We start from the raw sequence: 15,340 nt of genomic DNA, 5'->3' as shown, positions 1-15,340 counted from the left end.
AGGTGTTGCTAATCCCATGCAGATCTTTGATGTTATCCCTGAGATTTGGGAGATCCTTAGCAGAAGCAGCCACAACTTTCTTGACACTCGCCCTAGTCCTCGTAGTAGCACCACCAACCGGAGTAGCTTCACCACTGCCAATCTGGATAGTCTCATCATCCATGTCAAGTTCCACCACCGGTTTAGAAAGAAAGGAATTGTAGAATCTTCTAGGGTAAAGAGATGAGCTTAATGTCTCTTTGTGGGAAAATTGAGAACCACCTGACTGAGCTCCTGAATGAGGTTGCTCAATCCAAATCATTAAAGAAAAATTTGTACACGGACTAGGATTGTAAGATTAAGCTGGCTCTTCCAAATCTACTCATTCCACCACTTTTTGGCTTGGGAACCCCGGTGGATCAGGTCAATCCAAGAGTGGGGGTGAAATGGGATGTGCCAGAGTCTGGGTGGAGCAAGGTAAACTTTGATAGTGCTTCTGCAGGAAATCCAGGTCAAAGTGGTATTGGTTGTATTTTGAGGGACTCTGATGGTTTATGTATAAAAGAAATCTTCGAAAAGATTGGAGTTGCTACTAACAATGAAGCTGAATTCAAAGCGGCTTTAAGAGGTCTTGAGTTAGGGAAGGAGCTTGGGGTGCATAGAATTCATCTGGAGGGAGACTCATTAAACGTGGTTAATGTGATCCATTGTAATAACATCCCTAGTTGGTGCCTTAACGATTTTGGTGTTGTTAGCCACCTTTGATGAATTTCGGGTTAGCCACATCTATAGGGAAGGTAATGAAGAGGTTGATAGACTCTCTAAATTGGCGGTAGCCATTGGTGACCCCCTTGATCTTCCATCGATGTTATGGCATGATTATCCTACCAAACAATTTGGTTTCCGGTTGAGTTTATCGGCAGTGGCTTCTACCGATTGTCTGCTCCTTCCAGATGATGGTTCTATGTTGGGCCGGTTGGTGACGTAGTATTGCCTCCACTGGTTGACATGGTATCCTCACTATCTCATTGAGGGGGGTGCTCTCCGGTTGGATCTCTTGCCAGTTGCGCTCTTCTCTCTTCTTCCGATTGAGTTTCTCTTAGTATTAATCACCGGTTGTGGTGCAAACCGGTGTATTGCTCCCCGGTTGCCGCTTTACTCCCTCTCAACCTAATGGTCATGGTTTCTGGTGGATAGACCGACCGACTGACTTGATATCCTATTAAGGTTTCTTCTTGTCACCGAGATGTGACACATTGTCATCATCATTGATCTGTGCTAGTTTGGGCCTCGTGGCAATTGGATATAAGTGTAATTTAATTAATATCTAGTTACAACTAGATCCTTTCAAGATTTGCTTATAATCACCTGATGGTTAAAGTCGGTTGACATTAAGTTGACGAGCTTTGGCTCAGATTTTGTTTGGACACTGGCATTTTACGCATGTGTGTATTCAATTGGAATGAACTACTTGTCGGGTGTCATATTCTTTGGTTTGATGTCTTGATATTTAACAATGGAATGCCCTCATTTTTCCATCAATCAGTTGCTTTCTTTTCTCGGTGACTTATTATGGAGACCCCAATTCTCCTTGAAGCTACTTGTCGATAGATGGCTTTCCTAGGCGAAATCACGAATAGATGTCTGCAGGAGGTCCTCTTCTCTCGACATCCTCTTATTCTCCACAACCTTAAGAGGATTCTGGGAAAGGAATTCCTTATGGATTTTCACAGGTACAGAGCCAATGCCGATATCCCGACATTTTTCCTTGCAATGGTGATATACATGGGTACTAGCAAGCAGAGAGCAAAGATGTTAACTCAAATGATGTTTAAACATCGCCTATTGGGGGAGATTGATGCTGCATTGGACAATATTGATGCCAATCCGAGAATTACGCTTCCCCAAAATTACTGTATGTCCTTAGGCAACATGGCGGAGGTGAGGAAGCTTGTGATTGTGAACTCCCTGGACTTTGATGCTCTTCAAACAACCTGGCCTGTCATTACCAAGAACATTGAATTTTTACTTAAAGCGGCTGGCATCCAAAATGGCTTCACATCAGAATGGAGGGCAAAATTTCTTCGTGACGAAGAGCTAGCGGGTGCTGATGATTTTGGGATTCTGGAGAATGGAGACTTGGTGGATGGTAATGACTGGGGGTTTGGGCTTGGTGAGGAGTGGTTCCCAAATGACTACCGACTCCCTAGGGAGAAGGCAGAATCAGCGGCTCACTTGAACTGTGGCACTGAATGCCCTATTGTCCTGGATGCGGCTCATGCTCCTATGGATGGTGTTTCTGAAGACTCCCTTTGACTCCGTTTGTCATTTTTCTCTCCGATTTATCTGATTTTGTTGGTGTCTGTTTTTTGTTTTAAAGCCTCTGTTATCTACTTCTAAGAGGTTGGTATCTGATGTCTTGTACTCATCTAGCCTTCAGTGCTAGTTTTTCTTTGTTTAAGGAATAGAGATAAGGTAGGGGGTTTTCTCCCTGGTTCTTCCCCCCTACCGCTCTCACTAAATCAAACCTTTTATTCTCTTTTTTTATTAATACAAGCGTGTTTCCCCTCTGCAGCTATATATATATATATATATATATATATATATATATTAATTTGGTTTAGTATAATAAACTTTTTCTGGCAATCTTTTCTCATCTTAGTCGATCCAGCAATAAACACATTTTATTACACCAAAAGCGTATTACACTCATATGGATGCAAAAACGTTTGTCAAAGAAATCTAGAAGTATTTAATTTGATGTGTTTGTGATACTTAAATGCATGAAAAACAAAAAACACTTTATTCCAAGAATAGTACATTAATTATATATATAAGAAAGAATATTATTAATTATGGGGGATTGAAAGTGACCCTATATAAAATCCACTATTTTTCTCAAGAATAAAGATAGAACGAATGTAAAATAAAAATATAATGATATGATAACATAATAATAATGTAGTCTTAATAGATCATCTTCGGACATGTAGTGTCGCGGTTTAAACACTTCGTTGGTGAAGCAGCCACCAAGGTTCAAATCTTTGTTGGGTCATTGTGCTCGCAAGGTCTTGTGCCTTCGTTGGGCCATTGTGCTCGCGGATTTGAACAAATGAAGTGTGGGGATGAGGTCCCCCATTTGTGGCCTCACCGGTTCATAGCTCCGAGTCAAAAGCGTTCACGTGGAGCCGGAGGGTGTGTCGTGCCAGCGTCACCAATCACGTTAAAAAGTTTACCAGAAAAGCTTAATAGAAATAAAAAATATAATAACAAGATTATATTAAAACATGATAATATAACTGATGCCCTCCTAAATGGCACAAGGTTAGTAAATGATCAACAACACAAAAAGACACAAAACCGTTAGATTGTTAGTGTTAGTCAATCAAAAACTAATCTAAAAAGGCATATCAAGAGAGATACTAAAAACATGCTAATATATCTAACTAAAGAAGCAAAGATAATGAGGCATCTCCAAATGCCTCTTAGCATGGTTTTGGTTCCTTTCTCCCTTGTTCCTCTCCTCTCCAAGTTCCAAAATAGTGTAGCTCTCAGCAGCTTTTTGCACTATGGATGCTTATGGAGGATTGAGATTGTAATATTGAGCTTCGAATATGAAATGAGAAGCTAATGTTATGCTATTGATGCTAAAATGATATATTTTAACCAAAATAACAAGGTATTAGATAATTATGCTAAAAATGCTCTCTAAAATGTCTATAACTTAGATGCATACAAGTTTTCAGGATCTGGATTATGAAGAAATGGGCTCTATTTATAGGAAAAATGGAGCAATGGATGGTTGAGATTGAGCAATCTCAACAAGGGTCAGGATTGAATGATTTCAAATCCATGTGAGGGCTTTCAACCCAATCCTAGGATGACAAGTGTCAATGTGAGATAGGTTGAGAGGAGAGGGAATAAGCATTAAATGCCTAATATGACCTTGGGATTTTAGAGTCAAGGTTGGTTGAATGAATAAAATCTTTATTCAAAGAATAAAGCTTTTATCCAATGGATAAACTCTTGTGCAAATGTGAAATGGATGAATATGGTCAAAACAATAAATGTTTGGGGGGACAAGTTTGAAATAACCATAAATGGTTATGTAAGAGCCATAAATGGTCATGTAAGAGCCTTTAGTGGTCTTTGAAGACTTTGGGGGTTAATTTGTTGAACACACAAAGCATTAAATGCTTTTTAAAGACTTTGGAGTCTTTGAGAAGTGACTCCATTTTGCTTAGGAATGTGACAATAATTAGGGGATGGATTAGGCTAATTAGGAAGGGGTTAGAAGAATCTAGAAGGGAATCAGATTTTGCAAGTAGCTTTGGTGGGTGAGGGAAAATAGGATTTTATTAAAAATAAAAATTCATTTATTTCAATAAATGTGTGCAAGTTGCATTTGTAGGAAAATGCAAGTGGGGGGGGATAATGATTTAAATAAATGTTTTATTTAATTTATTTAAAAGAGGAATAGGGGGATTTAATTAAATAAATAGATTTTATTTATTTATTTGATTGGAATTTGATTTAAAGTATTAATTAAAATAAATTGAATAATTTATTTAATTAATAGAAGAATGTTTGGGGATGAATTAATTAAATATTAATTTAATTAACTGATGGCTAGTGGATTTTTAATCAAATAAATAGCGTTTATTTATTTAATTAAGCTGGACAGATTTGCGTGACTACAATAACCATAGCTCGATAATAATTTAATATTAATTATAATATCATAATGATTTAATATTAATAATATAATATTTGTATAAGTGGAATAATGAATAAATATGATCTTTCACCCACTTTACTAATATAAAATACAATTGACATATCCATTACGCATCTTTTGATGCAAGTGCTAGTTTATAGGACCTAATGACTTCAACCTTATAGATATATTAAAATAAAATAAAAAAATTCAAATAATCTAATAGAAACAAAAAGCTTTTACTTCATCCACAAAAATCACTTTCAAATTCTTTAATAACCTATCCCATTTAATTTTTTATTGCATAATAAAAAGTTGATAATTAAAAACAAGAGACACATATACTTAGAAAATGTCCTTACTAGCTGGGAAGCCATGAACTGGGCTTCTCAGTCCAGTCAGAACTCGGGCATGTTACTCCTTGACTTTGAAAAAGCATACGACAGGATTGAATGGAGCTTCATTCACATGATGCTTGAAGCTTTTGGTTTTCCTCCCTTCTTCTGCAAGGCTGTCCGTATGCTTCTCCAGGATGCTTGCGCCCAAATTGACATTAATGGCTCCCTGTCTGATACCTTTCCCTTGGGAAGGTCCATACGGCAAGGCTGCCCTTTGGCCCCTGCTCTCTTCGCCATTGCTTTTGATGCTCTATTTTATCTTCTTAGAGATAATACACTTTCCCCTACTGTCCAAGGCATATCTCTCCCCAACAATGAGGAGCTCATCAACAGCCAATTTGCTGATGACACAGCTATTTTCTTTAAAAATACTGTTGATAACTTTGAAAATCTGCAATCCAAGTTAAAGATATTCTATAAAATTTCTAGAGCTAAGATTTTGCATTCTAAGTCCATTTGTCTGGGATGGAATGAACACCCCCCTGAATGGTTTAAAAATTATGAATTCCAATGGGGAGGTCCCCAAAAGATTGTGAAATATCTTGGCATCCCCTTTGCCATAAATCCCTCACTGAAAGACATGTGGCTTTGGGTCAAAGGTAAAATCACTAAAAAATTGAATATGTGGCATAACCGTGCTATTTCCTTTGCTGGTAGACTTCAGGTCTGCCAAAAAATCTTATCCTCTTACAACATTTATTACTCCTCTGCATGGATGTTTAGTAATTACCAAATTTTTGAGATTCAGAAGGCTGTTAGAGATTTTTTATGGTTTGATGGTCAAGGAAAAAAAAAATGCACTCTGTCCAGTGGAAATGGTGTTGTACTGATAAACTTACTGGAGGGCTGGGACTGAAAGACCTTAGGATCCAGGGTATATCCCTGGCCGCCAAATGGATCTTTCACTCCATGAATGGAGATGCCCCATGGAAGATTCTTGTTAGGAATAATATTGAGAGAGGCTTTCCTACTAAGGCTAAATTCTGGAATAACATGCCCTTTAATGATTTAGTCATTGGTAACTTCCCCATTTCAGTTCAAGGGTTGGAAGTTTTTAAATCTATCTGGAAAGCCTGGAATATTGTTAGACCATTTATTGTTAACAAGGGCTTTCATGATGATACTCAAATTTATGGTGAAAGGTCCATCTGGTGGAATCTTAAACTTTCAGGGAAACCCCTTGCTCTTCTACAGGGTTGTTCTGCCAAACATTGGGCCAGCAAAGGTATCATTAGCTTTATTGACATTTTTGAACATGATAATTTAATTAGCTGGGAGGAACTGAAAAATACTTTTAGTCTCCCAAACTCTCAGAAAAAAACTTATAACATGATTCTTAAAGCAACGCAAAATCTCCCTCCTACCTGCCATGTTGATTCTCAAAGGTACTTACAATGCAAATGGCCAGATGGGACCATCCTATCCAAGATTAAAGCTAATAACATTTACAAAATTCTTGCATATGATGATTCCATCCGTGGCCATATTAACAAAGTCTGGTACTCCTCGCTGGATGTTTCTTCTTGGAAGAAGTTTTTCGTTATTCTTTGGAAAGGTTGGGTGGAACCCAAAATTAAATGCTTTAAATGGCTCTTTATTCTTGACAGACTTACTATTCAGAGAAATAACCATGATAATAATCTTTGCAAAATTTGTAATCTTCCGGAAACCAACAGACATATCTTCTTTGATTGTTCTTTTGCTAGAAATATTTGGAATCTTTTTGGCATATACTACCCTACTCATGTTTCCATTATTGAAATTGTTACTGGTTATATTAAAGGTCTCAAAGCTGATTCTAATATTTTTTGGAATATTTTATCTTCTAACATATTATGGCAGATCTGGAAGTGCAGAAATGAAGAGAAATTCCAAGACACTCCCCGGGTTCTTATTGAGTTTTTTCTTAAACTCACATCTTTAAAAATTTCCTTGCAGGTGCACACCACTATGATGATGGATCATAAGAAACTTCGTAGATTTCTTCAGGACGGACATGCCACCTTTTTTGCTTTCGAACTCAAGAATGGACATGAATGGAGGAGAAACCTGGATAACCTTCAAGTGTTTGAGAAGACTTTGGATAAAGTGAGCAAAGAAATCAAGAGAAACAGAAACTCCAAGAAAGACATCTTAGCCATGCTTCCGGAAATTCCAAATAAGAAAAAAGTTGCATGGATGGAAGGAGAACAAGGCTGGACCACCTGGGTCGATATCATTGATGGACACCTCCATTAGTGGTTTATTGGGCACCTTTTTTTGCTTACTGTTATTAACTCTAGATACTCCTTTCGTTTTGCTCTTATGAGCTGTATTTCCGTTGGGGCCTTGTCCCCTTTTTGATACTATGGATTTCTTCATTGTAATCTTTTTTTGATCACTTTATAATCAATACAAAAAAGAGACACATATGCATCAGCCTGCCATAATGTTTTTGTATTAAAGTTGGAATTTGTGAATTATAGTAATAATAGTAAAATGTTGACATCGTTAAATAATAATTTGAAATAATTTGAATAAAATTTGTAGTAATAATATAGTAAATCTTTTGACAAATAGTATTGAAGAAAGATTAACCTTGAAGAATCTATATTTAAATATTAAAACATAAAATGTTTTTCCTTAGTAAGTAAACAATAGATGTGTTGCATCTAGTTCCTGTCAATCGGTAAAATCTATAACATATTGCTTAGACAACATTGTAACAATAATGATTTCTACATGTAACAAACATTAGATATGTACACTAAATGTTTTGCAATAAATAGAGTATGACAAATTAGAATTAAAACTCCATGTATTTTTATAATAGTTATACAAATATTATTGTTAATTAATAAAATATAATAATAAATATGATAACACCCTCGGAGTAGAGAAGCTAAAAGAAGAATGAGACAAAGAGAAAGAGGGGAAGGCTCATAGGATCAAAGACAAAAAGAATGAGCGGAGTTGTCTTTTTGAGCTCCGAGGCAACCAGGCAAGGCAAGGTGGAACAACGATAGAGAAATTTGTCGCCATGATGCCTATGTTGTAGAATGTGAAGAAGGAAGGATGGTTAGGGTTTTCAGTTTTCTTTTTGTTTTTTGTTAAAGTTTAGAAATATTTTTGTAAGAAGTAGGATGGGAACCACATTTTTTTGTAGAAATTTATGTAGAAACTATGGTGAATAGGATAGATGCAAACTATAAATTTGTATGGATTCAAAGAAGGAGTAGCATAAATTGTGACAAGTTTTGTATGTAGAAACTATTGTGGATACGATAGTTGTAGATTGTGAATTTGTATGGATTCGATGTAGGAGGAGCTGAAATTGTGATAAATCTTATTGATTTTTTTTATAATATTAATAAAATTACACAAACTTTACTGATAAAAAATAAAATAATTATGATAACTAGTATCATGTATAATTCTACATGTAATAATTAATCTATATTATAATAAAAAATATTAATAACATCTATTATTATTCATAGTATTTATTTTGTTATTTATTATTGATGACCATGTAATAAGTTTTAATTATTAGATTATATTTAATCTATATATAATTAATGTATTATAATTATTTCATTAATATATATAAATTATATTACATTATTATATTATTATCTAATAATTATATATATTATATAATATTATATAAAAAATTAGCATATTATCATTATATAAATGAGTCAATTAAAGTTATACATTTAATCTTTTTATATGTTTGATATTTATAATTCTATGTATTTTTAAAATTATTGTTATAAAAAATCAAGTGGCTTTATCACTCATTTCATTATCAAAAGAAATAGGACAAAACTAGTTACTATTATATAATAGTGAAATGATTGTAGAATACTATTGATGAAAATGAAGACAAAAATAGAAACATTAAGAAATTTGGTTAACCTATTTTAATTCTTACTTTTCATTGGTTGACGCTTTGACATTTAAAATGCTGAAATCATCCTAATAAGACTAGAGTACTATTATCCAATAGAATAATAGATAAATCAATTTATATATTTTATAATAAATTTAGAAAAAATATAAACATTAGAAAATTTGGTCAAGCTATTTTAATTATTGATTCTGATTGGTTGATGCTTTGACATTTAATAAATTTGGATGAATGCATTAGTATTCTTGCCTATGATAGGAACTAATAAGAAAGAGAATAAGGGTAAGAAGAATAAAAGTAGCATTTTTTCTTTTCTTCAATAAATCTTTCTTATTCCTTCTCTAAACTAAAAAAATAAGATTAAATATTCTAATAAAAAAGATAATACTAAAAGTTATTTTTAATACAATTTTTTAATCAACAATATTAAAATATATTTTTTCAGTCTCTATTTAAAAAAAATTTAAATTCAAACTATTATAAGAAAATGATCTTTTCTATTTACTAATGAATATAGTATAAGTGAAATAATTAAAACTTATTTTTTCTCAAAAGAAATTAAGTATCTCAATAAATAAACAAGTGCCACATAGTGACAAGTACTTGTCATCATAGTATTGCAATAAAAATATTTGTTCTAATTTTTAATTATTATAATTCTGAATCATTGCTATTTTAAAATTATATTAGTATAAATATATTTATGTAATATTAATTATACATCTTATTTTAATAAAATAATTATAATATAATACAAATTTTATAGTGAAAATCTATATTTTTCTTAAAAGCATAATCCTAATTTAATTTTTAAAAATTATATAATTATAATTATAATAATAAAATTAATATCAAACTTAATTATTAATTTGTAGGGTAATATTGTATTAATTTTTATTTTTATGTAATATTAATTATAATTGATCTTAATTAAATAACTATTAATAATTATCAAAGTGAAAATATATATTTTTTGAATAACTTAATGAAAAATATTCAAATTTATGATTAAAAGTTATTATATTATTTTGTATATATTAAAATGATTAAAAAATAAGCTTTTGATGGAGCAGTGGGGGAGGAGACTAGGGCGACCGCAAGGAGATTGCTCTCAGGGTCGAAGATATGCAGATCAGGGAATGCGGCAGAATTTCACGCGGTCACGACCTGGTAAACGCCCTTGGAAAAATCCAAGCAAGGCTTGGGAGGATCGGGACAGGTTCTTTCATCCCCACAAGCAATGGGGGGAGGAAGCCCTAGCCCGAGAATACAAATATTTGAGAAAGGAGATTACCAGAACCCAAGGGCATCGCAATAAGGAGTACGGCCCGAAAACTATATGGCAACACTGCCAAGAGAAAGAATGACGACCTAGAAGGAATTTTTAGAAGCTGACGAAGGTCCCAAAGCGAAAAGAGGGCATGAGAACGGAGAAAGTTTCGTTGATGATAGACAACAAAAGACTCTGTGGCTTTCTTTCGGGAGAGGGGATTATTTGTAAAATGTTTCGGTGACTGGCCGACGGTGGGTAAGATGAAAGGTTGGTGTGCTGAAAATTGGAAATGCAAAATCGAACTCAAAACCCTTCCAAATGGGTTTTTCTTGGTAATCACTGAAGACGGTAAGGATAAGCAAGGAATTTTAAATAACGAACCCTTTTTCATGGGTGGAAGGGGTGTGTACATTAGGGATTGGGAACCTAACTTCAATCTGGTGCTGGCTCTGATTGAAGAGGTACTTGTCTCGCTAAGATTATATAACCTTCCCAGAGAATACTGGAATGAGGAGTTCTTCCAAACCCTAGCTAACAAACTGGGATTCTACATCAAAGTGAATGGGGCTATTGACTCCAAAGACTTTAGTATGTATGCGCGAATATGTATTGGGTGGAAACCCCATTACCCACTTCCAGAACAAGTTGAGATCATAACAAATGTAGGTGAGTGGCTTCAAAATATCGAGGTGAAGGAATCTAACGAAATATGCAAGCATTGAAATAAAGAAGGACACATAGAGGAAACCTGTTTAATAGGCCCTAAAGAGAAAACTGGGGAGACAACGATACAAGATGAGGTTACCTTCTACGCGAACAAGGAAAGTACAAGGAAGGAGACAAGATCAAATGAGGACACGACTCAACCTCTGCAAAATCCCTTTATTCAGGGGGAGGTCTCAATGGCCCACAACAATACCACCCAGGAGGTGGAAGAAATTGTAATAGATGTTTCTCTTATTAACAAACATAGGGAGGCTGCAGGTTGGGTAAAAGATGCCATTGCAAGAGTAGAGAAAGTAGTTGATATTCTGGATGAGGTTAAATCCAGAATCATTCCTCTAGTGGAAACATGAGTCAGTTCAGAGATAGTACAACACTCTGAGAAGGATAAGGAATTGGGGACTGACAAGGATGAATCCAAGGAAAATAGAGAATCTGATGGAGCTGATGATGAGGATGAATGGGGATGGATGGATGAGGGACACATTCTGGAAACAAGGACAATAGAGCAAATGGAGCCTGTGTGTAACAAGGTGCGGATGGGGGAAAAGAGATCCAGAGGCAGAAAGTCAAATCAGTTCAAGATTGCATTGGTTGGAAGTGCCAAAGGCCAAAGTAAATTGATAGTAGGGAAGGGTGTCACCCTTCCTGAAGGACAATGAAAATCATAACCTGGAATGTCAGGGGTTGCAATGCCCCTAACAAATGCCGATTGATCAAATGAGGGTTAGATCAATCAAGGCCAGACATAGTTTTCTTACAAGAAACTAAGATGAACAAAGAGGAAGCTAAGGTACTCATGGGATCCTGGAAGCAGTGGATGGGGGTCTTTGTACATTTGGAGGGAGCCTCGGGAGGTCTGGGTATCCTCTGGAACATGAACAATCACAAGGTTAAGAAAGTTTTTGCTTCCAGTATGTGGCAGGTATGTAAGGTCCGTTCCTATCCCCTAAATGTTAATTTCACCTTGATCAATGTTTATGGACCATCAAAACCAAATCTTCAAAGAAATTTTTAGAAGCCCCTGTCTTCCCTCATTCGAGATCTGGAAGGTGGTGTTATTATTATTGGGGGTGACTTCAATGCTATATTGGATCTGAGTGATAAATCGGGGGGCAAGGGAGGACCTTCTGCGACCCAAGTAAATTTTTAAAATTTTGTGGCTGACAATGGACTCAAGGAAGTCAAATCCAAGGAAGGATAGTTCACATGGTCTAATCGAAGGATCTTAGGGCACCATGTAGCAGAGAAGCTTGACCATTTTTTCTTGCGAGGTCCTTGGGCGGAAACCAATCTCTTTTTTGCCTCAAATATCCAACCAATGGTTGCTTCAGATCATCTACTAGTCAAGCTCGCCATAGCTTTTGATGGCCCCCCCATTAGATGTCCTTTCAAATTTGAAAAAATGTGGCTAAGGGATGGAAGCTTGAGGGATTTAATCAAGGAATGGTGGTCGGGGGCCCCAGAGATTTGTGGTACTAAGGCCTTTGTTTTTGTCAAGAAGTTGCAGTTTGTTAAGTCCAAAATCAAAGAGTGGAATCGAATCAAGTTTGGCAATATATTTGCAAATAAAAGAGGTCTGGAGGACAGGCTGGCGGCCTTGCAAGAAGATACAATTCAAAAGGGGATGACATCTGAGATGTTCTTACAGGAGAGAGACCTCAAAGGGCAATATAGTGAAGTGTTGGCTCGAGAGGAGATATACTGGAGACAAAAGTTGAGAGAGTGCTGGCTAAAGGAAGGGGACAAAAATACAATTTTTTTTCACAACTCGGTAAAGGCGAGAAGATCTCGGAACAAAATCACAACCATCTACAACAGTGAGAATGTCTTACTAGACAATTTGGAGGACATAAATAAAGAGGCAGTTGATTTCTTTCTAGCATTACTATCTAAGGGAAATTCTACCAATTCAGAGCACCAACAAAATGGGCTTAATGTTATGCCGGAGCTGATAACGGATGCACAAAATTAGGCACTTATGAAACCCATTCAAGTTGAGGAGGTTCGAAAAGCGGTCTTTAGTATGGCAGGAGGTAAAGCTTCAAGGCCGGATGGTTTCCCAACTTTTTTCTACCAAACCTTCTGGGAGATTGTAGGAAATGATGTTTGGGCAGTAGTAGAGGAATCATGGAGCAAGGTGAGTGTTGCAAAGGAGCTAAACTGCACACTACTTGCCCTTATCCCCAAGGTGGAGCACCCTACTTCTTTCAATGAATTCAGGCCAATTTCTTTGTGCAACACCATTTACAAAGTGATAACTAAAGTGATCTCATATAGATTGAAACCATTGCTAAGTCATATCATCTCATAAGAACAAAGCGGCTTTGTCCCAGGTAGATCGATTGTGAAGGGAATAATAATTGCCCATGAGGCTATCCACATAGTTCATCAATCAAAAGTGGATCGAATGCTAATCAAATTAGACATTAGAAAAGCATATGACATGGTGGATCGAGAATTTCTTCTCCAGGTTCTACAAAGTTTTGGCTTCTCCAAAGAATGGATTAGCTGGATACAGACTTTTATAGGGGGGGTGTGGACTTCTATCTTGGTTAATGGTAGCCCGCAAGGCTTATTTCAAACTACATGTGGGCCTAGACAAGGTGACCCATTATCACCTTTCCTGTTCATTATATTGGTGGAAGTCTTGGGAAGACTAATTCGATTACAGCAACAACGAGGAACATGGAAAGGAATTAAAATTGTGAAGGGAATGGAGCCAGTTACACATCAACAATTTGTGGATGATACTCTACTATGTGGGCAGTCCTCACTTCAAGAGGCCCGAGTGATTTGAAGGACAATATATGTTTTTTTGCAGAGCAAGTGGTCAGTAGGTTAACTGGGCCAAATTGGGAGCTATTTTCTTTAACACAGGGGTCGACGGACAACAATAAATTTCAAATATCCTAGGAGTCAAAATGGGTTCCCTACCTGGAAAGTTTTTGGGTACCCCCTTATTTGGTGGGAATAATGGCCCTACCCTATGGAACTACCTCATTTATGTTTGTGCAAATCGCCTTGAAGGGTGGAAGAGTAAATGGCTTACCTTGTCCGGGCGGATTATGCTTCTCAAAGCGGTCCTCTCTGCTCTTCCCATTTTCTCCATGACAGCCTTGAAGAGTCCGTAGAAAGTGATTAATTGTATAAACAAGGGGATGAGAAAATTTCTTTGGAATGACAAAGAAGCAAATGACAAAATTCCCTTGGTTGCGTGGGATAAAGCCTATCAAGCCAAACATGCAGGGGGTGTAGGACTGAGAAACTAGAAACTCCTAAATGAAGCAATGGGGGAAAAAGTGATTTGGTAGATTTACTCCTAGCCAAATAAAAAAATGGGTACAAATACTAAAACATAAGTACCTAGACCAGATGAGCAGGGAATGCATATTCACTATCAGCACCTTACCAAAAGGCTCCGCCACATGGAATTTTATCGCTTCCTAAAGACATGTCATTACTGAGCACATCACTTGGGAAATAGGCAATGGGACAATGACCAATTTTTGGATAGACTCATGGGAGGGGAGGCCAGCTCTCTCAGATAGACAAGATATTGAGAATATTATACAGGTCACTAAAATCTAGTGGGGAGAAAAGGTAGGATATTTTCTCATGGAAACCAGGGTCCAGGGGGTAAACCTGTGTGAATGGAAAGACGTAGAAAATATACCCTTGCCAGCAAATCAAAAAGACCTGTTAAAGAGTATCATGCAGGAGTACACCCCTATGTTCTCCACTAAGGAAGACACTATAAGATGGTGTGGTTCAAAATCGGGGCAGTACTCGGTCAAGATTGGTTACAGTACTCTTGACAAACTGGAAGAAAGAAAGGAAGGGCCGATAAAACTTATGTGGAGCTCCCCAATCCTCCCAAAGGCAAGAGCCTTTGCGTGGTTGGTTCTGAAAAAGCGCATCCTCACAGGGGAAAGATTGTGTAGACTGGGCTTCTTAGGCCCTTTCAGATGCATAATGTGCAAGAAGACAGAGGAATCCCTAGATCACCTGCTTCTACAATGTGAGGAAGTGCAAAAGGTATGGAGCTTCCTCTTAGGGAAGCTAGGATGGACGGTCCCTCTACCTAATACAATCCTTGACCTTTTTTCTAGCTGTAATATACCGAGTCGTAGGTCTATTTTTTTCTAGTTTATGGTTAGTGGCTCCATCCCTCGTTGTATGGGAGATTTGGAAGGAGAGAAATAGAAGGATTTTCTAAGAAAAAGAAGAATCAATGGAGAGTTTGTTGTTAAGGGTAGAAAGAGAGATAGCAGAATCCGTATCAGTGGCATCCAGAAACCATAATCTGGCAAAATACCCTTACACTAGCGAGGACAGGGATATTCAAGCTAAGTGGC

Source organism: Cryptomeria japonica, chromosome 4, assembly GCF_030272615.1.
Source record: "Cryptomeria japonica chromosome 4, Sugi_1.0, whole genome shotgun sequence".
In the NCBI taxonomy this organism is placed as follows: Eukaryota; Viridiplantae; Streptophyta; class Pinopsida; order Cupressales; family Cupressaceae; genus Cryptomeria; species Cryptomeria japonica.
The sequence above is the reverse complement of the archived record's forward strand: the minus strand, read 5'-3'. Positions refer to the sequence as shown.